The following is a 26374-nucleotide window of genomic DNA, read 5'->3' as shown; positions in this document are numbered from 1 at the left end:
TCTAATCTTGCATAAAGATTTTCCTTTTGGCATTATCAGGATTATAGATTACATTCTCTAATGTGACATCAGCTGTAGCCATAATTGCCATAACATTCTTGGTTCATTCTTGTATAAATCGGTGTTCCGAAGAGAACATATCATTTGCCACTGTTGTCAGCAAGGTGTTAATTTTAGTATAAATCAGACATTTTCGGAACAAGGCACATAATTGCCAATGGTACTTTGCATGTAAGGAGGTGAGACCCAGCTCATATCTTAACTGATCTTCAATGTGTACATTGAGCTGTTGGGAGCCCTCTTAGCCACACACAACATCCACATCCACCAATAGGCTCACGGCACACAGCTATACTTCAAGATCGACTCCATAAAGGACCTCCATAGGCTCAAAACCTGCCTCTTGCTGATCCAGTCTTGGATGTCCAGTGCATACTTGAAGCTCAACCCCTCAGAGACCAAATTCCTACTCCTTACCAACAACACCAAACAGCCAGATATACAGACTTGACTATCAACCATGAACTCTGAGGGCCTCTCACCCGAACTCACCTTCTGTGCCAAGTCCCTCGGGAATCACATTGACAAAAACCTCTCTTTCAAGGCACACATAGCTAAGAAAACTCAGACAGCTTGGTACCAGCTCTCCCTCCTGCGAAAAGTCAAGCTCTTTCTCCCTACAGACAATTTTAGATCTACCGTTCAAGTACTGGTCCTACCCCACCTGGATGGGGCAATGCACTCCTCCAACACTTCACGTAGTCCTCCCTTGTGCCCCTGAGAAGTGTCCTACATGCAGCTGCATGCCTCATCAAGGGTCTACGCAGATATGAGCACATCACCCCGCCATCATCAACCTTCAATGACTTCAACTGCACACACAAATCACCTTAAACTCTTGCTGCATCATCTTTAAGGCAGTCACCCTCATGTCACCCAGCTCCCTTGCCGTGAAACTCAGCATCTCTTGTGGAAAGCACACCACCAGAAGCCAGGACACGTGCAGACTTGAAATTCGCAGCTGCAAAAAGGAAAGGTTCAGAAAACAAGCCTTCTCTGCCTACACCCCAAGACTATAGAACCTCCTCCCCGTCGACTTCAGATTCGCCCCCACGCTCCTAAAATTCAGACAAGAACTCAATACCCACCTCTTCAAGGAGTCTCTCTGGTGTGTATACATCTTTGGAAACTCTCAATATGGAGGTCAATTTGGGGAATTACTAATGCAGGAACATGTTTGATCACAATAGAACATATTCCTCCCCAATTCTTAGGCAGCTGCATTAAAGCTCTGGATTCACAGGCCCAATAACGATCCATTAGCACAGCAGTTCCACCATTCATTCCTGGTACTTCGAGCACCTGCTTACATCCTTTATTCTCTCCAACTAGAACCATGACTTTGTTCCTGAAGCATGTTGTTGCATTCTGTAAAGGTATTACGGACACCGGTCCTGCTTCATTGTCAACTCATGTTAGTAGCTTAGAATACTTGGCCCATGACTTTAGGCATATGCCATTTACCATTTGCACTATGCTTACTGATTCCTCCTTCAATAAGTGTGCGGTGCAATATAACATTCCTTCTTCCCATCCTCTACTAGTGGCCACTCGTCCATATACCAATAGCTGTGGTCTCTCCCAGCACCCTGGTACTCCTGGTGTTTCCTGTATGTTTGAACATTCCATCCTCTTAATTTCAACAACCTTTATGTGTACTCCAGTCAGGGATGAATATTGTCATGATCTCTGCTTCCAAAAGGTCAGGGTTTTCCCAACTCCCTTGGAAGCAGATCCATAACCCAGGTTCTGAGTGCCAACCAGTCCCAATTGGGACCTTTTGGACCCAGTCCTGGTGCCAGTGGCACCAGGCTCATAAATATGCCCAGTCCCAGCGCTGGAAGCGCCGGGCTCATAATGCTTGGGTGGACTTACCTGCAGCAGACCATGCTGCTTACTTGCCTGCCAGTTGAGTCTCTGATCCTCTTCTGTTTGGAACTACTTTTCCTGTTGGATGGGGCAGGAGCCACTCCCTAGATTCAGAACACTGGAACTCTTCTGGAAAGCAGGAACTCTTTTCTTAGGCGTGGCTGTGGAAGGAGACACCTAAGCACTACAGGAGGCTATTTAAACCACACCCGATGGATGAATCTTGCTTTGCGTTATTCTGCATCCTCAGCAGCAGAACGCTCATCGTGTCTTCTGCATCTGATCCTGGGCCTAAGGAAAAAGGCTTACCATTCTGAATCCAGTCTTCAGCAACACCTATAAAGACAAGAAAGAACAGGTTAGCATTACGGTCTTCAGTGACAGCTCTTCACTTACCTGGTCCATCGGCTGTCACCAACGCCTCGCGCTGCATTCCGGCATCTGAAAGACAAAGGCTTACCTACTCTTCGTGCGCTCCGGAGGTCTTCACACTGCATTCCGGCATCTGAAAGACAAAAGCTTACCAACTCTTCGCACGCTCCGGAGGCTTTCGGCGCTGCACCCTGCATCTGAAAGACAAAACAAGGTGCGTTTAAAGACATTGGGGAACTTTAATACTCACGTGCCATTACTCCTTTCCACATCAACCCCAGTGGGTATTCCGGCACCCTGCAGCCGCTCCGAACTCGTACCTGCAAAATAAAAGACAGTTAGAGCGCATCGTGAAGCAGGCAACAAGCGCTTACTTACGTGCTTCCAGGCGCTTCTATTCATCACACGGACTCCATCTTCAACTCACTTCAGCCCGTCATCCGCCATCGCCGGAACCTGCAAAACAAGAGACATCATTACTAAAGACTTTAAAGACAATAGAATTACTCGAAACTTACCGTTCGTGCAGTAAACGACGGACAGCAGTCCTCTGAAGTCAAGAGGCCTGCGCTACCGATCCAGTGAAGAAACTGGTTACAGCACCCTGCCCCGAGGCAGATGGAGAGCTCGGCATTCACTTACCTAAGGTGAGAGCGTTAACCTTTGGGGGTCTACAGGAGAGCAAGAAAGGAAAGAGATAGGGACACCCCAATAACCCCAGTTCGTTAATCCCATATTTTCTATCTGCAGACATCTTACTCTTGAAGTCAGGCATACAGTGCACAGAGGTCCAGCCCAAAGAGCCAACCGGGTGCTACACATCACCTTTGAAGATACGGTAGTCGCCCAGTCAAGACCGGCGCCTCTGCGAGAATCAGGTGAGCGTTACTAATTATTTCCAAGGAGAGAACAGACGGTCTTGCTAGACAATTGCTACAGTCACAAGCCGGACAAACCCCGTTACCCGCATCAGGGGCAAATCTTCCTTCAACATCCTCTATGAATCCAGTGCAGATCAACCTACCTGGGAACGTACCTCTGGCTCCGCCTGAACGATTTTCTGGTGACCCAAAGAGGTTTGCAGTATTTATCAATCAGTGCCGGTTGCACTTCTTATGCCGGCCAGCAGCCTTTCCAACTGATCAAGCTAAAGTAGCTTTTGTACTTTCGTACCTTAGTGGCAATGCGGCAGACTGGTCAATCCCTCTAGTTAATCAAGATGATCCGGTTCTCCATGATTTTCAAGCCTTTCAGCTTAGTATGGAAAAACTGTTCGCAAGACATTCACAGGGGCAGGCCTTGGACAATGAGCTTCTTTCGTTGCGACAGGGTAATCAAGACCTTTTGGCTTATATTGCATCTTTCAATAGACTAATAGTGGAAACTCAATGGCCTGAGGACAAAAGGATTACGCTGTTTTACAGAGGTCTACGTGGAGAGCTCAAAGATGTTTTAGCCCAAGTAGTGAATCCCCCACAAGACTGTTCGGATTATATAGACTTGGTCGTTCAAATAGATCATAGACTGCAGAACAGGAAGGCCGACCGTTCCAAGTTTGATGCTCGAGTATTTTCCAAACCGCCAACTCCTTCCAAAGGAGTAGACTCCGGGGAACCCATGCAAATAGGGGGTCTGAAAGGTCCTCTAACACAAAAGGAGCGGGAAAGGAGAAAACAGTTGCAATTATGCCTATATTGCGGAAACTCAGGGCACTTTCTTCGAGACTGTCCGGTGAAACCTGCCAAGAAGGCAGTAGGAGCTGCAGTTACCAAAGTTACAAACTCTGAGCAGGGAAACGACCTCGCCCGACAAGAATAGAGGTCCTCTTGCCGAGCGTGAAAACCAGTTCCGTGACCTCGCATTTCGTGATACCTATGGTCCTCATTAGCCCTGATAATCCGGATCGATTACATGCAATTGAACCTTACGTCGACAGCGGTGCCATCGGCAATTATGTGGATCATGAAATGGTTTTGAGGATGAATCTAACTCTTTGTCCCAAGGCTGTAAAGGACGTCATTACTACAGTGGATGGTACGGAGATAGCCTCCGGGCCAGTAACGCATACCACTCAAGAGGTGACGCTAGTAAGTCAAGATGGACACCATGAGAAGATCGTGTTCGATGTGATCAAGGCCCCTCAGTTTCAGATTATTCTAGGAATACCTTGGTTAGAGAAACACAATCCTCTGATCGATTGGTGAGCAAGAACGGTCCAGTTTCCAGAATGTGTCTCTACTTGTCACCCTCCACCTGGTGTTGCACTGGCAGCAATTTCTTCAGAGACTCCCCAGTTACCTCCCGAATACCTTGAATACCAAGATGTTTTCCGGAAGGATCAGGCTAACACTCTACCTCCTCATAGGTCTTATGACTGCCAGATAGACCTGATACCTGGATCTACTCCTCCTTGTAGTAGAATTTATGCCCTCACCGAGCCTGAGAACCTTCACCTTCGACAATACCTGGATCAATACCTGGCGAATGGGTTTATTCGTCCTTCCAAGTCCCCTGCTTCTTCAGCTTTGTTCTTTGTTCCAAAAAAGGAAGGAGACCTTAGAACTTGTATCGATTATCGCTCCCTGAACCAGATCACCGTTAAGAATAGATATCCGTTACCTTTGATCCCTGAACTCCTGGACCAAGTCAGAAAAGCATGCATATATACAAAGCTGGATCTTAGAGGAGCTTACCACTTGGTACGAGTAAAAGAGGGCGATGAATGGAAGACTGCCTTCCGCACCAAGTATGGGCTATTTGAATATCAGGTCATGCCCTTCGGACTTTGCAATGCCCCGGCCGCCTTTCAATATTTTATGAACGATGTCCTCAGAGAGCTCATAGATGTGTGTGTTGTTGTTTACATTGACGACATCCTCGTTTATTCTTCATCGGAATCTGAACATCGGAAACACGTGAAAATGGTCCTCGAAAGATTGCGTCAACACAAACTTTTCGCTAAGTTGGAAAAATGTGTTTTCAACGTGACTGAAGTTGAATTCTTGGGATTCATATTATCACCTGGCGGAGTACGTATGGATTCAAAGAAGGTGGATGCAGTTCTCAAATGGCCATCACCATCCTCCGTAAAAGGTGTGCAAAGCATGTTAGGCTTCGCTAACTTTTACCGCAGGTTTATCCCCGAATTCTCTCGAATAGTCCAGCCCATCACTGCCTTGTTAAAGAAAAACAAACGTTTTGAATGGTCTACCGAGGCGGAACAAGCTTTCCAGGATTTGAAGACTAAATTTATCTCTGCACCAATCTTAAAACACCCTCGCCCCGAACTCCCCTACATCGTGGAAACTGATGCTTCAAGCCTTGCCATGGGGGCAGTTCTATCACAAAAGGACCCGGTAACCAATCAGTTGCATCCCGTGGCATTTTGGTCCCGCAAATTCTCGCCTCCTGAAATCAATTACACGATTACTGACAAGGAACTTCTGGCTATCAAGTCTGCCTTTAAGGCTTGGCGGCATTATCTGCTGGGGGCCCGACACACCGTTACTGTGATTACGGATCACCGAAACCTGCAATATTTGAAAACCGCAAAAGCCCAATCCTCTAGACAACTCCATTGGGCATTATTCTTTGCCGAGTTTGACTTCATAATTACCTATCGACCTGGTACAAAGAACGGTAAAGCTGATGCCCTTTCTCGGATGGGAGTGGAAGAACACTTGATCAACCCTAAACCTGTACCAATCATTCCCGAACAAAGAATTCTGGGTGTAATCGCCACAGAATCCATAGAGGAAGTTAAGGATAAAGCCAGGCAACTTGTAACTCCAGCAGACATACATAACTGGCATCTGCAGGGAAAGGACTTTGCAGTAAAGGACAACTTACTGTATTTCCAAGAACGATTATACCTACCCAGCACAGATTTACAGAAAAAAGTAATCTCCTGTTATCACGATTCTTTAATGGAAGGTCATCCCGGTATGGCCAAGACCTCAGAAAAGATCAAGCGCTACTTCTGGTGGCCGTCTTGGAAAAAAGATATCAGAGACTTTATAATGTCCTGTGGAGTATGCGCCCAAAACAAGAGTCAAAAGGAAAGACCAGCAGGCCTCTTACGCCCTATTGACATCCCACCTCGCCCTTGGCATACGCTTTCTATGGACTTCATCACCGATCTACCTCCATGCTCCGGATACAATACGATTCTAGTAATCGTGGACTTATTCTCCAAGATGGCGCATTTCATTCCGCTCAAAGGCTTGCCAACAGCAGCAACTCTGGCCCGAGAATTTCTCGAAAACATCGTCCGACTACAGGGTTTTCCTTCGGTTCTAATTTCGGATCGAGGTAGTCAATTTATTTCTCATTTTTGGCGAAGTTGCTGTCGGTCGGCTCAAATTGATGTGAGACTATCGACCAGTCACCACCCTCAGACCGACGGACAAACCGAGAGGACCAATCAAACTCTGGAACAGTATTTACGCTGCATGCTGCAACAAACTGAAAAAACTTGGAAAGACATCCTTTGGATAGCCGAATATGCCTACAATAACTCTGTCCATTCGGGAACTGGGAAAACACCGTTTTTTCTTTTGTACGGCAGTCACCCTCGAACCTCGGAGTTGGATCCCCTCCAAGATCTTGAAACACCAGCAGTAGACTACCTGCATTCTACAATCACCCAAGCCTTTAAGGAAGCTGTTTCTCACCTTCAAAGGGCTAAAGAACAATACAAGAAAGGAGCAGATCAACATCGGAAGGAAGCCCCTCAATATCAAGTAGGGGACCAAGTCTGGTTATCCACCAAATATCTACCTCTAAAAGGGCCACGCACATTCAACCCAAGATACCTTGGTCCCTATTCCATCACTACCATAGTAAACCCAGTAGCGGTCAAGTTGGACTTGCCCCCTCACATGAAGATACATCCGGTCTTCCACGTCTCTCTATTAAAACCCGTGCAACCTCAAACCCGACTAACTAAATCTCCAAGACCCATCCTAGTTGATGGAGAACTCGAGTTTGAAGTCAAAAGCATTCTGGACTCCAAGATCTCCAAATCTAAACTATTTTACCTAATTGACTGGAAAGGCTACGGCCCCCAAGAGAGATCCTGGGAACCTGCTGAATATGTCCACGCTCCTCGCCTAATCAAAAGATTTCACCGAACATTTCCTGACAAGCCAAAACCCCCGGAGAAGCCCGGTTTGGGAGGGGCCTTGAGGGGGGGTACTGTCATGATCTCTGCTTCCAAAAGGTCAGGGTTTTCCCAACTCCCTTGGAAGCAGATCCATAACCCAGGTTCTGAGTGCCAACCAGTCCCAATTGGGACCTTTTGGACCCAGTCCTGGTGCCAGTGGCACCAGGCTCATAAATATGCCCAGTCCCAGCGCTGGAAGCGCCGGGCTCATAATGCTTGGGTGGACTTACCTGCAGCAGACCATGCTGCTTACTTGCCTGCCAGTTGAGTCTCTGATCCTCTTCTGTTTGGAACTACTTTTCCTGTTGGGTGGGGCAGGAGCCACTCCCTAGATTCAGAACACTGGAACTCTTCTGGAAAGCAGGAACTCTTTTCTTAGGCGTGGCTGTGGAAGGAGACACCTAAGCACTACAGGAGGCTATTTAAACCACACCCGATGGATGAATCTTGCTTTGCGTTATTCTGCATCCTCAGCAGCAGAACGCTCATCGTGTCTTCTGCATCTGATCCTGGGCCTAAGGAAAAAGGCTTACCATTCTGAATCCAGTCTTCAGCAACACCTATAAAGACAAGAAAGAACAGGTTAGCATTACGGTCTTCAGTGACAGCTCTTCACTTACCTGGTCCATTGGCTGTCACCAACGCCTCGCGCTGCATTCCGGCATCTGAAAGACAAAGGCTTACCTACTCTTCGTGCGCTCCGGAGGTCTTCACACTGCATTCCGGCATCTGAAAGACAAAAGCTTACCAACTCTTCGCACGCTCCGGAGGCCTTCGGCGCTGCACCCTGCATCTGAAAGACAAAACAAGGTGCGTTTAAAGACATTGGGGAACTTTAATACTCACGTGCCATTACTCCTTTCCACATCAACCCCAGTGGGTATTCCGGCACCCTGCAGCCGCTCCGAACTCGTACCTGCAAAATAAAAGACAGTTAGAGCGCATCGTGAAGCAGGCAACAAGCGCTTACTTACGTGCTTCCAGGCGCTTCTATTCATCACACGGACTCCATCTTCAACTCACTTCAGCCCGTCATCCGCCATCGCCGGAACCTGCAAAACAAGAGACATCATTACTAAAGACTTTAAAGACAATAGAATTACTTGAAACTTACCGTTCGTGCAGTAAACGACGGACAGCAGTCCTCTGAAGTCAAGAGGCCTGCGCTACCGATCCAGTGAAGAAACTGGTTACAGCACCCTGCCCCGAGGCAGATGGAGAGCTCGGCATTCACTTACCTAAGGTGAGAGCGTTAACCTTTGGGGGTCTACAGGAGAGCAAGAAAGGAAAGAGATAGGGACACCCCAATAACCCCAGTTCGTTAATCCCATATTTTCTATCTGCAGACATCTTACTCTTGAAGTCAGGCATACAGTGCACAGAGGTCCAGCCCAAAGAGCCAACCGGGTGCTACACATCACCTTTGAAGATACGGTAGTCGCCCAGTCAAGACCGGCGCCTCTGCGAGAATCAGGTGAGCGTTACAAATATATAAGAATCATGCTCACCCAACCTATCTCTTTTTCCATCTTTTGTGTTTTCACATAAGCATCTTCGTATGGAAATGATCTCCTTGATCGCCATCGTAGGGTTGGCCATCATCATTCGAATTGTCTTCTTGTTGTGCATGCTGCTAGATGGCTGAGGTATTTCTCATTGTGTGCAGGTATTTCTTTTGCAATTAATGTTCTGACTGCATTCATGGCATAGGGGATGAGAGAGCATATGTAGCAGCTTTCATCTGATGCTCTCTCCCACCTCCTTCATGTGCTGAAACCACATGCTTTTCTTGAAATGAGCCAAATTATCAAGCTATGTATTTATATTTTCTTTATCTTCACCAGCATCCCTTTTAAGTCAAAAAATATGTTTAGTAAAATCAGGGAAGTTGCTACTCATGCTTTTGTTAGGGGTCATATGAAATGTTTCATTGTCATCCACTATATCTGCATTTTTAATCATTATATCTCTAAACGCCATAACAATAAGGAAGAAAAGACGCATCATAATGCAAAATGAAATCACAATGACTATTCCAGAAAAATCTATCATTTTTCCTAAGGGCAGTGAGTCTCTTATATTTTGGAACCTTCCCATTTTGTTTTAATTCAAAATGTTATTTTGTTATTTTTTGTAAATCACGCTTTTGTGTCAAAAACTGCAGAATTATCACAGTAATGATCCTGAAAATAATATGACTGTTTTTAGGATTGCCAAGAAATGTTTCAATGTCCACGTGCCATTCTATCAGAGCTGGGTAAGACTGCAATATAAAGGTAAAACAGCATACAAGAATGTGTGCAATGTTATTGTGATTGGCAGCAAAGAAGATGCAGGGAACTCTTTTCCTGTGGATCCGGTACATCAATACATTGGGCCTCATTACGCGCTTACTAGTACGGATACAACAGTACCGGTAAGCTTTCCAGTACCATTGTATCCAGACCGGCAAACTCTGAGTTGTGCTCGCGGGTGCTTTTCATTCCACCAGGTCTGACCTGGCAGAATGAAAGGCACCCACGAGCACAGCATTTCAGATGCACCGGCACCGTTGATAACGGAGCCTGTGCATCCGATTTCCCCATTCTCCTTGAGTCCTACGGGGTTCAATGGGAATGGGGAAGTATTTTTTCCGGCACCCAGGAATGGGCAAATACCGGGTCCGGCAATGCCGTAATGACCCAGTAATTGCCCATTTCTGGGCGCTGGAAAAAATGCAACTCCGTCGGCAGCCGTGCCTGTATTACAGGCATGGCTACCGCCAGGGTTGTAATGAGGCCAATTGTCTCTTGATCCTATCTAAAATATGTGTAGTATAGCTGCAAGCCAATTCATTCCTTATTAGATTTAAGAAATGTCAATTTTATACCTGAATCTTTTTATACACCATAGATACTTTATCTTATCTCTTGGGAGCCTTTCTGGTCTGCATGCATGGAACTTCTTCTCTTGCTTCACTGTCAGCAGATGCAGGAGGTGTCCAGGTCTCTCCTTTGTATGATTTGACGTTGTGCATGTGCAGGCAGGCTTGTCTTCCTTGTAGCTTGACAGCTGTGGGAGTAACTTCTTCCACTTCATATATTCCCGTGAAACAATGTTTATTACAAGTGCAAACAAACTTTCGTACCAGTACCTGGTCCCCTGGGTATGAACTAGGTTGCTTCAGTAGATTGTCGGTATCAATTGGTTGGCTGTCTTCTTCAATTCTCTTTGAGCCCTCCTTCTGGTTCTTGATCTGTTGAGAAATAAAAGAGACACTAGCGGTCATAGTTGCCAAAAAATCATGCATCTCATCACCTTATGTCTTCGCTAAACTGTGGGCATCAGTTTCTAACCTAGTAGGAGGAGCAAGAGGTATTTTCATGTGGCATCCAGTCACCATTTCATGATGAGTTAGCTGGTGATCTGAGCCAGGCTGATTTCGCAATGCATATAATGCAAGGGGCAGGCAATGAAACCACCACTTCGTTAAAGTAATCTTGATGTTAGCTATCCTCTCTTTAAGGAGGATGTATAAATGTTCACAAATTCCATTTGCCTGTGGGTGATAGGCTGAGGATAACCTATGCTTTATAGCTAATAAAATAGTGACTTGCTCAAATAGTTTACAAAATGTGGTCCATTGTCAGACCACAGTACTTTGCACACACCCAATCTTGGGAACACTTCATGCACAAGTGACTTGGCAGTGCATATGGCATCGGGGTGCATACATGGATCTGCCTCAATGCATCTAGAAAAGGGACATACCACTACCAGCATGTACCTATACTAATTGCATGTCAGTAACATATTCACATAATCTATATGTAGATGATGAAATGAGCCATTGGTTCTAGGGAGTGCTCCTTTCACTGTCCACAACGTGTGCCCTGTTGTAAATGTCTGGCACACAATGCAATTTACAATAAACTGTGCCAGATGTTCTAATAAATTTGGTGAGAACCAATCTTCTGGAATCATAGCAGCAAGACTCTTTCGAGTCATGTGCGTGAGGTAGTGAAGCCACTCCAGCGCTACCCTCAATAATGCTAGAGGCATAACTGGCTTTCCAGTATTGCCCTGTCTCCATATAGCCTTAGTGGGGGATAAAGAACACCTCTGCTTCTTCCATAGGTCTTGCTCTTCTTGTGGGACTTGTCCTTGTAACTCAATTAACTAAACAATAGAGAACATATTAAAAAAAAACCTTTTACCACCTTGCACCATCCTAATGTTTGTTTAACACTTTTTACTTCAAAATCAGAAATATTTGAGAAATGTTCTGTCTTTTTGGATTCTATGTCTGCAGCTTTGTTTACACGAAATATCCTGTCCGTTCTTTTAGTCTGGGCTGTGCATTTCACAAAAGCGATAGCCAATGGGAGTCTTAGCGCTTCAATAAGCTTATCCAATAGTGATGCATGTTGCACTGGTGTGCCGTCTGCGTGGAGGAAACCTCTCCTTTTCCAGCGTGACACACCTGTGTGTACAGTTGACATCCCATAGACGGAGTCAGAGTACATCGTAACTTCCTCATCCTCGTATCTTTGAAGTGCAGTGATAAGCGCCACTAATTCTGCAGCTTGTGCTGAGCAATCCACATTCAATCTTACACTTGTCACTACTTCAAATTCACCCTCAGGATTCAGCTTTTCTACTGCTGATCCAGTATGCCTTTCACCAGTCGTCTGGTCAAATATTGAAGCACCGTCAATGAAAAGAACCCCCCCCTCCGAGAGCATTTTCTCTTACACAGCGAATATCATCATAGAACTCAGTATATGTCATACAGTCAAGTACATAGTTATCCTTCCCTACTGGTTCTCCAAGAATCTTGCTGGGTTCACTATTGTACATCTAACAATTTTAATCACAGGGTTCTAAATAATTACCTCATATCCTGATGCTCGTTTTGTAGTCAATGTACTTTTAGGTTTCTCTAGAATAGCAAATAATGCGTGCGCAACAAATAATGTCACTGAACACCCCATTGGAATACTTGAAGCTTTTTCAATATCAAAGACAGCAGCAGCTAACACTTGCCCCTTCATTACTGGATTTAAAATCCCACTACAGTAAGCCAATGGTTTATGTCCATGTCCAAATGTCGTTTTCTGTGTAAGAACTGCTGTCATAACTTCTCAATTTGAATGGAAAATAGATAAAATTCTTCATGATAATCTGGAATTCCTAGCACTAGGGCGGCACTGATCGCCTTTTTCAATTCTTAAAATCCTTCAGTCATTTCATCTGTCCATGTTTCTTACTTTTGTCTACTTGTGCTTCTTTAAGTCCTTTAAAAGTGGTTGAATATATGTTCTGTAATCCAGAAACCCCAGACTCTACAGTAGTTTCATAGTCCTAACAATTGTTGCATTTCCATCACTGTCTTAGGTTCTGAAGCCTTCATAATTTCTTCTGCTCTTTCCGGTGTCACTTTTCTCCCGTCTTGAGGTATTAACTACCGTACATAGAAGACCTCTTCCTGACAATATTGTAGCTTCCCCTTGTCTACCTTGTATCCTTCTCTGCTAGTATGGTCATGAGTCGAACAGAGTCTTCTTTGCATCTTTCTGCTGTCTCACTGCATACTAATATGTGATCTACATACTGAAGTATTGCACTCGCAAGCTGTACATTACATAGGTCTAACTGGATGACCCAGTTAAAGATTGAGGGGGCTCACAGTACCCCTGAGGCAAACAAGCAGGTTTCAGGCATGTATTTCTATATGAAAATGAAGTAAAATCTTGTTAGTCTTCATGGAGCGCAATTGAGAAAAACGAATTATTTTAATCTATAACTGTTAAATATTTGGCCTTCGATCGGATGCTTCATATTATTGTAGTGGGATTTGGAACTAAAGGAAGCTCTGCTTCAATAATATTGTTTAGGGGACAGAGATCCTGAATAAATCTCCAGGACCCCCCAGTTGATATCTTCACTGGGTACACAGCTGTGTTACATGGGCACCAATATTCCCTGCTTAATTAAAGCAGAAATAGTCTAAAATAAACCTTCATCCATTACTCTGGACATGGGATATTGCTTTGCTAATGGAAAGATTGCTCCTGGTTTAAGATTAATTTTAATTGCTCAGACCCATATCATATGGGCTGTTAGTCGATAAAATGTTTGGCACTGTTTCCAAATCTTCCTAGAAAAATGACGGTTTCTTTTTTACCGTTGCCATTTCTGCAGTATTTCTCTATTGTCCACTTTAATCCAATAAGTGAGACGTATGAAAAATACTAATTCATCATCTGAATAATCATCCCTGAAAAGCTCCTTGTGTGTCAAGTCTGTCAACCTATATCGTTCACTGAGGGCTCTCACTTCTCTCCATCCTCTTCCCTCATCATTTTTCCCATGGACAACCAGCCTTTCTTCTGTGACCACTGCTGCTTCTAACTCTTATGGGATAACCTGTTCTTCTTCATCATGCATAGGTATTTCTGGTCTTAACAAAAACTATTCAGGTATTCTCAATCGTTTACCTACCAATCTGGGTAACCACGTAAATAAAACAGTCACTCCATACAAAAATACTTCTGGATCTAAAGGCATTGCTCATAATGCCTTCTGACCTGTAAAGGTGAATATAAGCTCTTTCACATTCATATAATGTATCCCTGGAGTGGAGCACACTATTCCTTCATCAGTGAAAGATATCGTCTTGTTATCCAACCTGGACTCCAACATTCCCTCTGTCCTCATCCTTCTTGATCTCTCTTCTGCCTTCGACACGGTCCACACCATCCTGCTCAACCGTCTCCATGATAACCTGGGCATCACTGATCAGGCTCTGGCCTGGCTGACCTCTTTCCTCTCTGACCGACCCTCCCAGGTCCAACTGGGGTCCTTCCTATCATCTATCCTCCTCTCTACCTCTGGGGTTCCCCAGGGGTCTAACCTCTCACCCTGGCTCTTCAACCAATACCTGGCAACTCTCGCCCACTGCACTGCTGTTTTTTGCTCAAATTTCCAGTGCTACGCAGATGACTCTCATCTCATTTTCCAGCTGCCCTCGGCCACCTCCTCTCCCTCTCTCATTTCTGACTGCCTTACTGCCATCCAAGATTGGTGTGCCACCAATGATCTTTGTCTGAATGCCAGCAAGACAGAGATCCTCCTCATTGGCATACCATCTCCATCCTTCTCCCTCACCCTTTGGCTGGCCTCCCTTGGCCCTCCTCCTACTCCTACCTGTGAGGCTGAGAACCTTGTGGTCATCTTTGACTCCACACATTCCTTCTCCGCCCATATCTCTGAGGTCTCTAAAAAGTCTAACTTCCTACTGCACTTCCTCAGAGGTACTCTGCCTTTCCTCTCCTTCCTTCAGAAGCTCACTGTCTCCCAAGCTCTGGTTCTCTCTATGTTGGACTATTGTAACAGCGTCTTTTTAAATTTACCTGCCTCTACTTTCCGCCCTCTGCAACTTATCCAGAACAGGACTGCGAGACTTGTCCTTGGCCTCAAGCCCTGGGATCGTATTTCTCCAGCCCTGAAATCTCTCCGTTGGCTCCCAGTGGATGTAAGGATTAAATTCAAAACCCTCTGCATTGTTCACAGGCTTTCTGGGGCTTGGGTCCAAAATACCTTTAGCTATCCCTCTGCAAATACCTCCCCTCTTGAGCTCTTCGCTCCTCTACCTCTAATTCCCTCCGGGTCAATCGTTTTTCAAAGAAACGAGCTGGGGGTAGATCTCTATGTTTGGCTGGGGCCTCCCTCTGGAACAGCCTCCCTGCCAATCTAAAACTTGAGGAATACCATCTCCGGTTCCAGAAGAACCTCAAGACCTTCCTCTTTGCTTCCACCTTCGCTCCCCCTCTCCCATGCTGATCTGCTCTCTCTTGGCACTGTGCACCTGGCCCCCGTATGTCCCCTGGGCTCAGGTACCTGCTCACCCTGCCACCCTCCTGCACTACCTCCCAGCCACTCCTTGCACTGGGGACTGTATCTGTACCCTTACAGCCCCCCCATTGTTCTTCTTTTTCTGCACTTCGTCAGACTTACCCAGTCTGCTGCCTTAAACACAGCACTTGCCACTTGCTGGCTGCACTACCACTGATTATTACCCCCATTTTCTATTTATTTTTTATTTATTATTATTTATCTGCTCTCCTCTGCTTCGCACTTTCCACTCCCCCCCTTCCATGCACTTTTCCCTTTTCCCATTCCCATGCACTTGCGCGTTCTCAATGTCACTGGGCCTAGTAAAATCGCTGTTGTTGTTGTTGTTGTGTTGTGTTCTCCCCTGTTCCCCTCCCTTGCCTAGTCACGCTCTAAAACACTTGCGTACGAGTGCGATACAAATAAATTATCATATCATATCATATCAATTCCCCCAGAGAATCCTCGCGCATTCATGGCAATGCCTGACATTGGGTATTTTCCCTCACGGACACTGGAACAAGTTGCTCCATTGTCTACAAGAAACTAAAATATCTTGCCTTCTATCATTACCTTGACCCTTGGTTCTTCTTGGGAGTCAGGTGTCACTGATAGTACTGACCACATAAGGTTGCTCTGTGTGCTGTCCTGTTGTGGATAGAAATTCATCCCTGTACCTGTGAAAGGATTTCCTCCTATCACAGCCACACTTCCTATTCTAGGTGTGGGTGTTTGCAGGGCTCCTGTGATCATATTCCATTGTGGCACCATGGCCTGTTGTGTCTGTGCTTGCTGAGTTTGTATCTGTTGTGTTTGCATAGGCACTTGCTGTGGTTGCCCTTGTGGTGGTTGCATTTGTAATGGAGTTTGCTGTGTTTGCTTTGTTTGTGGCGCACGTGCTTGATTCTGCATTTGATCTTGCGCATAATACTCCTGTGGTTCTGTATTGTATTGTGGAACATAGCCCATCCCCCCTCTTGGAGTTTCCTAATTTTTCTGCATGCTCCATTCACTTCTACATGTTCTGGCTATATGTCCCATCTCCCACAATTCCAACATTGTTGTGGCTGTCTGCAATTAAATCCTCCTCCCTGAGGATTTTGAAATCCACCTCGTCCCCCCTAGGTCTGTTCCCTCTCCCTCGTGGCATAAAATGGTACCCACTCTGATCCATAGGGTACACTACATTGCTTTGCTGCACTGGTCGTATCTATTGTGTCGTCACACCTTCACCACTCGTCAATAGCGCTCTGTCTATGGCTAGTTTTGACAATGTATTCTGCACTAACTTCGCTTCCTCTTGCTTTCCACTCTCAGGGCCTCATTACAACTCAGGCGTTAAGGGTTAACGCCACCGTTAACCCTTAACGCCTGATTCTGATTTTAACGCCTGCTTTTAGCAGGCGTTAAAATCCATGGCCCTAACCTGCCATGGTGCTAATTACGCCGCCGTAATTTACGGCGGCGTAATTAGCGCCTTCCCCACTCCCATTATGCCCTATGGGGCAAAAATGGGAATGGGGAAGGGAAAATGGGAAATGGGGATTTACCGCCCCACTCACCTTGGAATGGGGCAGTAAATCCGCCATCCACCATGGTGTAAACAGAGTTTACACCATGGTGGTAAAGTTGGTGCACTTAGCACCAAGGTTGTAATGAGGCCCTCAGTGTTCTTCTTATACTTCTCCTGTAACAATCAACAATGATGTACAATAGTCAATTGTACTTCTGGCCATGGCTTTGCTTCAATCCTTACCTGTTTCTTCATCTGGCGTTGCACTGGCTTGGGCAGTCCTTGGCATAAAATGTGGCAAAATAATGCCACTGTTTTATCCCACGTTTCTCTCGTCTGAACACGCCTTCGCTTTTGAATATCTTGAAAAAAAGGCAACATGATCTTCACCTTTGCCCATTTTCTTAGTCATAACTGCACCCATGTCTGATGTATCAGGATATTGTACACTGAGAGCCCACCATATATCTGCTGTACAAATATTAAATGGTGCTCCATCGCGTGCCGTGTTTTGTGCAGACACACTTGCATACCCTGCTTGTTTCCAAATGCCGTCAGCTCCATCCCCTAGAATAGCTGCTAACAGGTCTTTTATGTCAACTGTTGATAACGTCATTCCAGATGTCATTCTCCTTAACTCATGAGTCCTTTTTCTTGCACCTAAAGTTAAACTAAGTAATTGTGTGGCTTTCATCCCTTTCCACATCATCAATATCTAATAAACTTAAAGACAGCATCATATGTTTATCTGTTATTACATCATCGGACCTACCTCCTGTTTCCCTCGATGAAGATCCTTCGACATTCTCTTTGGTTTTATACCTGCCTTTATCCCTTATTTGCCCATATAAATCTCCAAGCTTTTCCCTTTTTTTTTCTTTTTCATGCTCATCAGCACATGTTTGTATTCTCGGTATCCCTTGCCGCTCTCTGCGGGGCTGTTGGGACTCTCTCTCTTCCTCCCATTGTTCTCGTTCTTCGATCAGCACCATGTCTCTATTAAATAGATGTTAAGATGGATTTCTTTACTCTGACCTGGTGGGCAGAGGTGCGGAAGGCCAGCCTAGTTTCTTGGAACAGGGTAACCTCTGGACAAGCCAGACCAATCAAGGTAGCAATGGCACGCGGTCAAGAATAGGTCTCAGGAGGGGTGAGGGTGACTGAAAGACCTCAATGAGCACACAGAGCAAGGATACTTACAAATTACTCCCAGAAAGGTGTATATATCAAAAATATAAACATATATTACAATGCCTTTGTAACTCAACACACAGTAGAAGAATCAATGTAATACTACTAAACCAACACAACACTATCAATGCAAGATATATACAAGGCCATCAGGGTCTGAAGGGTTAACAGCATGAAATATGTCCACAACCTAGAAGGGAAGGAAACAGGCAGTGCAGGTAGTCTTAAGTCCCCTTCCACATCAAACACACACCTAACTAAGAGGCTATCCAAGCCCTAAGAATAGAGGAGCCTTGTGCTCAATAGTACATGCAATGCAAGCGCGCGCAGTTGTTCAAATGGGAAAAACAGGGTCTCTTCAGGGGTCGCTAGCAGCTCAGGAAGGTGGGTGAGGCGATGAAGAATAGATTCCCACTATTCAGGGAGGACCTCCACTTGAAGGCAGAGGCAGTTCCAAGGTTTGAGAATAGTTCGCTAGTTCTCACTGGCCGTGGAAAGGAGAGGGGACTCCAGGGGCCACTCATGCATAAAAATGGATGGAGGCGCTAGGGGCCACCTGTTAGGGTTATGATTACTCACTGCGGCTTCAGGGGCAAGAGGGTCACAAATGCACTGGACCTGCAAAGATCGTTGCCGCGGCGGCACAACACTGTAACCGCATTTACTCTGGTCCTGTCACACTCATCTCACTTCAGACCTGGGAACGCCAAGTGTACGAAATTCGGTGTGAGGGTGCCGTGGACACAGAGCTAGCAGGATACCAAGTTTTGAGGGCCTCCTCGAAATGGCAGTGGTGAAAGAGCAAAGGACCTGGGGAAGCTGGTCAGTCCACTGGTTGGCCCAGGGACACTTCAGAGAAAGCTTACTTGCAGGGTTTGATGAAGGGGCAGAGAATAGTTGGTCACTATTACAGACCTTCTAGGATGATCAGATGCAGAGTGTTCCCACAGGACGACAGTAGGCTCAGGGTGCCAAACCTTCCATCGGGTCACCAGTGATTCCTCGACTCAGCTTCGTAGTTTCAGAGTACTTGGATCCTATCCTTTGTTCAGTGAGAACTCCAGAGATTGACACAGTATGGGTGTTTTTGGCTTCATCACCTAAATCTCCTAAAAAGTCCTTCAGGAGTATCTAGGGCCTTTGGAAAAGACTAAGATACCCAAGTGCACTGTACTGGAAGGTACATTGTGCGCTTGTTACATGTTGCAGAAAAGTTGCAACATTGGAAAAGGACTAAGGGAAACAAAGTCTCCCAGTACTGACTGTCTTAAGGGCATGTAAGTTTCCGCATTAAAAATGAGTGAAAGGCCAGAGGAGTACAGCTAAAGGCTGTGCTTCTCTGGAAAAGTCAGTCTATGGTGTTCAAACAACAGCAAAACATTTGGGGGTGTACAACTGGAGGGAAAAGTACATATAAAATGACATATTTCATCATCCCTTTGTCCCCTATTTCTGTTAATCTCTTCTTCCCTTCTCCTCATCTCTCTCATCTCTTCTTTATTTTACCTTCTTTGCAACCTATGTACTTTCAATCTGTGTGTTTCTATCTCCTCTCGTTTCTTCTCTTCTAATCTCTCCTTTTCTTTCCTTGCCTCATACCTTCTTCATTCTTCCTTTTGCTTCCTCTCTTTTTCCTTCTCTTCCTTGTATGCTTTCTCTTGCTCTCTTTCTTTCTTTTTCTGTTCTTCTCTATCTCTAAACCCATCAATGCCCTTGTCATCTAGTTTGAGTAATATCTGTCCTTCCATCCATTCATTCTGTACTATTGTTACTTCCTTAGTCTTGTCCTTCACTTCTCTTTGTCTCATTGCTTCTTCCTCTATCTCCATCTGTCTGTCTATTCTCTCATCGTGCTGTTTACTTTCATTGCGTGTTGACATATATTTGCGTTCTCTACCTTTGCTCTCTTTCACATTGTCCTCACTGTTACAAGCGGGGGCTAGTATGTCAGATTAACATACCTCATCACTGCTTTCAATTCCTTTAAAGGAGAAAATATGTGCTTCGCAGTATCTGCGCTCTTGTTTTCAGGAGGGGAAGAGGAGCCAAAGGCGTTACATCCTCCCCTTTATGCTGATTAAGCATTCACTTCTTCTCAGGCCGATCTTCTTTCTCACTCTGGTATATCTTCCATAACTCTAAAACGGCCAGCCTTTTCTGTAACTTCTTCCCCTTATATGTAGCATGCAAGTATGTTGCAATATGTTGCCATACTGTTTTTGACAACGAGCCTATTTGAGGCCATGGCATAAGTGTTTTATTGGTCGTGCCCTTCACCCACTTCACGGGATACTGCCTTATTTTGGGTATATATCTTGGCAGGGTCCTGCATAGATGTAAAAGGGGCGTGCTCCCCCTATGGTGACAAGTCAATTTTGACTGTCAATACTTACCAGATCTTTTATTCTTTTATTTACTTTATCAAATATATCACCCTGATTGATTTGAGCAAACACCATCAATCGCTGCTCTTTACCAGAAAACCAAGTGTTTAACCAATTCTTTAAAATCTATGCAATTGTGTTCTTCCTATCCCTTCATTCACAATGTCTATCAAGTCTTGCTGTCTCGTTGTTTTATTATTGACACTTTAAGAATCTCTTCTTTATTTATTTATTAGACTCCTTTGGTTTTATCCTCCTGGATGACGTAAATCTCTTGATTAAAAAATCTGGTGATCACCTTACCTTAAATTTTTCCTATCGTTTTACATTTCCTAATCTAGACACAATAAAAGTTTTACACTGACATATGTATAACCCCATACACATGTGCACTTTTATTTGTTAGCGTACACCTTCCTTTACTATCTCTAGTAAATGTTTGTCATCTTTCTCATTTATTTACTCCATTTTGGAGTTTGATATTCACTATTCTTTGTGACCTTGCCTCAGGAATCCTTAAATAATACCCCCACTTGGAGTTTTAGTGAGTACCCTTCCGTCCCTCTTGGAACCAGGAATGGAGGTATCTATTTCTTTTCTGTCTAATCCTCAAAAACCCCATTACTTATAAACATATATTTACAATACAGTCCCTCCCCCTATATTTGCCATGTTCGATGCTCTACTTTCATCCGTGGCTCAGCTCGAGTCCCTCGGCATCGACTCTTCTCCAATTGGCCAGTTCACCTTCAGTCCGTAGGGCACCTGCGGTGACCAGACAGGAAGTTCTTCAATGGTGCACCTGCCAACCGATTCTTTTCATATGTGTGTATTGCACGCTGCTCTCCACAAATAGATCCATGATCTTCCCGCTAATGGTGAAATACGTCGATAGTCCGAGAGTCTAGATCTGGGCCCATAAACCAGAGGTCGATGGATCAAAACCATCCTCTGCTCCCAAAATGTGCACTTGTACCTTGGATCATTTTGTGTGCTTGATGGAATTACCAATAATGATCTCACACACAAATAACCAGACTCAAAGAATATGGCAAAGTACTACTTTATTGTCAGCTCAAATAAAGTAGGGCAATCTGGCGAACAACAAAATGTAGTCCAAATACTAACACTTAAGTTTCAATTATACAAAGGCTTTATACCTCATCATGTGTCATCTATGATGTCATCCTACGTGGCAAACTATAAAACCCAGGGAGGGAATGGGTAAGGGAACATATGTACCTATATATCATATAAGCATTAGTAATATCACTGGATGTCCCTTATCTAGTAGGCAGGCCTTGAACCACCTCTTAATACGTATAATACATATTATAGCAGATTAACAGCAGCAGATTGGCCTGTTCAACATTGTGTAGCATGTTTCTACATAGACCCTCTGATTGGTTGGCATTCTCTCCCAACCTTGGACTTTCGGCTCGTTATCAGCACATAGGCAAAATGAAACTCAGGTGCAGAAAGCAATGTCGGACTCCTACCCACTTGCCCAATTAGTCCATCATCTCTTATCGGTCAGGCCCAAAGCCAAGGCTTCTTCTTTATAGTTGACCTTGCAGACTGTTCTCTGTTCTCGGACTTTCATGAGAGTGTAGGTACACCATTATGTTCATCTAGAGCTTATTGAATAGCTCTTGTTTTCAACTTCTGAGTCACGTGTGAGGAGACCATGATTTTGTCCATTTCAACCTTTTATGTAATGCTATTTTATTCAATTAAACTGGGTGTCATTACTCCTTGTGGGCTCTGAAGACTTGCTTGCTCTTCCTCATGGAACATTTTTGCATCCTTTACTGTTCAATTCTTGGCACTTGCAGATGTTTTCTTCTTCGCTTGATCTAAGAGAAATATGTCTTACATACATGGCTTATCCGCTTCCCTCCCTTTGTGTCTTGCAATTATTCCTTAATGTGGCATCCTTGATCCCAGGACAATAGACTCCTCTTTATTCCTCCTTCGAAGCAGGTTTTTCAGCCTCTCCTGACTCTGTGGCCCTGCACTGTCTGTGAGGTAGCTTGATTGCTTCAACACGAGTCTGGCATCCATCTTTTTCTCATGGTTGCCTTTAGTCATGTTACATTTTCTTCTGCATCAAGCTTCTGTATGTCTCTGCTACCTTGCATTTCTGCGTATCTACATTCACTTCGTCCCTACTCACTAATTTCTTTGGTGCATATGATGTCTTCATATTTGATTACATGTTTCTCTTGCCACTTCAGTTACATCTTCATTCTTTAAGTATTTGCATATACTTTCAGCCCGCCTTCCCTTTGTGTCTTTTCTTCATGACATCACTCTGCCCCTGTCTGATTTCACCAATAGCTCTTCGATGTCCAATGGTGTGTGCAGACATCCTTCAATCCTTTCATTGCGAGGGCACATTTGATACGGTTGTCTAAGTGCACATCATCTCTCATACACTCAATGCAGTATTGGGATAATACCTTGGGCCTCATTACGACTGATGCAGAACGGGTTAACGGGCTCCGCTAAAGGAGGCAGATCCGTTAAACCCGTTCCGCCTCATAACAAGCTCCCCTCGCGGGACCCGGTAAGTAACGCCTGGTCAAACCAGGCGTCCTTACCGGGTCCCACAAGGGGAAGAGGGAGCAAACAACGGGCTGCTCCTAATCGGCCCGTTGTTTGCACCCTCTCCCATTCCCATTGAGCCCTATGGGGACTCAGATGGGAATGGGGAAGTCCGGGCCCGGGTTCCTGGAGTGAGGAATTACCGGGCCCTGCGAACTCGAATGGCCTGGTAATTCCCCATTCTGGGGACCCGCACCTGATTTCGACGGCAACCATGCTGCCAATAGCGGCATGGCTACTGCCAAAGTCATAATGAGGCCCCTAGTGTCCCACATAGGGCTCTTCTCCTGCTAATCCAATATGATGGAGGTGAGGGGTGGAAGCTAGGGATGACTTGTCGATCTGCTCCTCTACAGGGTCATCGAGAGCTAGACTATGGGTTTGGACTCTAGATGCTTAATTTTACAATGTTTCGATGTTTCAAATCCAAAGAAAACTTCCAAAGAAATGTTTCTGGGAAATGTAATGTATTGCTGAATTGGGCTTTGCTGCTGAATGTTTTACAAAACGAACTTGTCTGTGGCTTTTGCTACAGATTTATACGTTCTACCGATTTGCTCTGTCTCAGAGAATTGAATCTAGTAGAGGAAGTAATTTCGAAGCAAAGTCATGACAAAAATGTATACGATTCTTGGAGTTAAAATGAAACTCTGTGTAGTTTATCGACCTGCCAGCCGTAGGGTGTGGATCGATATAACCAGTCTATTGTATTCATTCTGAAAAAGTTTGTGCGAGATACAAGTGGAATTTGGGACCTACGATTACCATAAGTTTTAATGGTCCTCCAGCAACAGCCACCAACATACTCCCATTTGAACTAATGACAGAGTCTAAAATTGAACATTTATTGTGTCAGATGAAAGAACAAGTACTGATTAGATTAACACATACCCGACACATTCAGGACATACAGCAGACTGTAGCTGTAATAGTTCAGCATAGCACTAGACTCCAGTAATAGGAGTCTTCATTCACCCCAAATCCCCTTTCCTTCCCCCAACTAATGAACTCATATTTTGTAGCACCATTACATCACACACGCACACACACAGAACCCCCACGCCTTTGGCTAACCTGTAGCGCCAGTGCTGTTCTTTAACAGATCCTGTGTTCTCCCCTCCAAATGAAAGAGATGCCCAAATGTCACTATCACCGACCAGATAGAAGCATCGCGGCGGTGCTCAGGTATTCAGCCTGCACTCAACACTTGTTTACTAGATGACTTACTTTAAATCCATCCCATCTTTCTGTTAGATCAATACCCAGTGAGGCCCCCAAAATAGTATAGGTGTGCTGTTCAAAACAACTTCACACTACAAGCACACTTTGCATGAATATATGAAAAATCTTAGAAATCATTTTCAATGTGCCTTTGTGTATGCCAAAATGTATCTAGAAAGGTAAGTTGATGGTATGACCTCAAAACCTCAGAAATAGAATATGATAAAGTAGAACATATATTGCCCATAGTGAAAGGGACCAACACAAGGACCAATCGGTCTTGCCCTCTTAGAGAGGTCAGTTGCCTGTTATCGATACGATATCTCCTGTGGAGCACAGTATTGTTTTGATGAGTCTGAAGCGTATGGGTGCACATCAACCAAATGAATATACGCCATTGTGTATCACCTCTGATAAATATCGAAGAACCTCAAAATGGTGAGGGGGTGTTTAATATAGTGAAGTAAAATCCATGCAATTGTTCAATCTATTTTTTTAATTTTTTTTTATTTGTTTGGCTGATTACATTCAACCTTTCAAATTATTTCTTACAAAAATAATTTTTCCATTCATTATTTCATATTTGATAATACATACGTTCCTCTTCAAATTAAAATTCACACAGTCCTATTTGCAGTTTATCATTATGTGATTATCTTTACCGAGTGAAGAGAGAATTCATACCTCATCTGGAAATAAACCATTTAAAAAATGAACAATTGCTTTCCTCACAGACAATTTTGTAGTTGAAAAGAGACGACGCCATATGTCCTCATGATTAGTCGGTGCATGAATATATAAAAGATTTGAGAAAAATAAATGTCTCCTTGGTTTCAGATTGGGGCTAGCGACTATAATATGCTCCAGTGTCTCTTTTTGTTGTTTATTATTACAATAACGACAGATATTTTCCGCAGGAGTAATTTGTTTCCTTCTAGCTAAAATATCATGCTTTGTGGGCCATAGGTTTAACTTAAATCTTAAGTATTTAAATCCATGCAATTGTTCAATCTAAAAAACCTGAGAGTGGGTACTAATGATAAAAGATAAGTACATGTGATTAGGAATGACTGGGTGCACGATTGTCTGTTCCTAACGTACTGTATAACATTGTAAAAGGAAGCTACTTACTGTTTCCATTGTATTCCTGCAGGAATATGAACAGGTTGCTTCCAGTGCTCCAAGAACTGGAAAGCCTGCACCCCAAGAGAAGACCCGAAGACAACCTGGTTGTAGGAATTGGAGTTTTGAGGCATGGTAGCAATGGGGAATACGCATGAAAATGCCATTGTTACATGTGATCTACTGTAATTGAGGCTAGTTCCAACCTCTAGATAAATGAAGACCTTCTTCAAGCTTGAATCGGGAAAGCAATGAACTCCAGAAATGTCTGGGAGGACACCCTATCTGAGTTTGTTATGAAATAGACTATTATAACTGCAAATTAATTCAGCCCATAATGAAGACATATGAACATAATCCAGGATGTGAAATATTTATTTAGGATGTGAAATGGTTTGTCTTCCAGTGATTCATATTAATGTTTACCCCACGTATGGAATTTCTGGGGGGGGGATTGTTGTCAAGCCATTACTGGAAAAGCAACAACTCATTTTATTTTTATTTTGCAGTGGCTACTTTTAATAATTGACATACATTATGTTTCATATAATTTGAAGAAGGCAAAAGGCCCAATTGCATTGTGGTAAACTGTAAAATGAAACAGAAAACTATATTATGTGCAATAATACAATGTACGGTAGAACGAATTATTCAAATTTCGTCTTTGTAAAATGGTGCCAAAAAATATTAAAATAGCGTTTATGTATTTCGTACACAATGTCTATTTCAAAAACCTGCGTTTAAGATATACAATGGTAGGTAAGGTAACCTACACTCCACATTATTGGAGACATCGTTAATTTAAAGGCATAGCTGTAGACCATATTTAGACAAAGATACATTGATCCTATGTGAAGTGAGTATTTTCTAACAACTTTGTGCGCAAAACTACTTTTAAATTCATAAATATTCACGTGACGCTTTCACAGCCCTTAGGACATACATACATAGATGTCTAATATCTAATAGCATGGAGAGATTTGGCTAGCCATGACG

General features: G+C 44.1%; 1 long non-coding RNA gene across 1 annotated transcript in view; it reads left to right on the top strand.

Moving 5' to 3' along the window:
- LOC138503333 (uncharacterized) overlaps positions 1-26084 on the top strand; it is a 76898-nt gene extending 50814 nt beyond the window's left edge. Inside the window, exon 2 of the long non-coding RNA XR_011279620.1 lies at positions 25410-26084. This is a non-coding gene — a long non-coding RNA (uncharacterized lncRNA). The remainder of the gene's footprint in view (positions 1-25409) is intronic.
- Positions 26085-26374: the final 290 nt, after the last annotated feature.

Source organism: Ambystoma mexicanum, chromosome 11 (genome assembly GCF_040938575.1).
Source record: "Ambystoma mexicanum isolate Mex_15411 chromosome 11, UKY_AmexF1_1, whole genome shotgun sequence".
Lineage (NCBI taxonomy): Eukaryota > Metazoa > Chordata > Amphibia > Caudata > Ambystomatidae > Ambystoma > Ambystoma mexicanum.
This window is presented reverse-complemented; position numbering and strand designations above follow the sequence as displayed.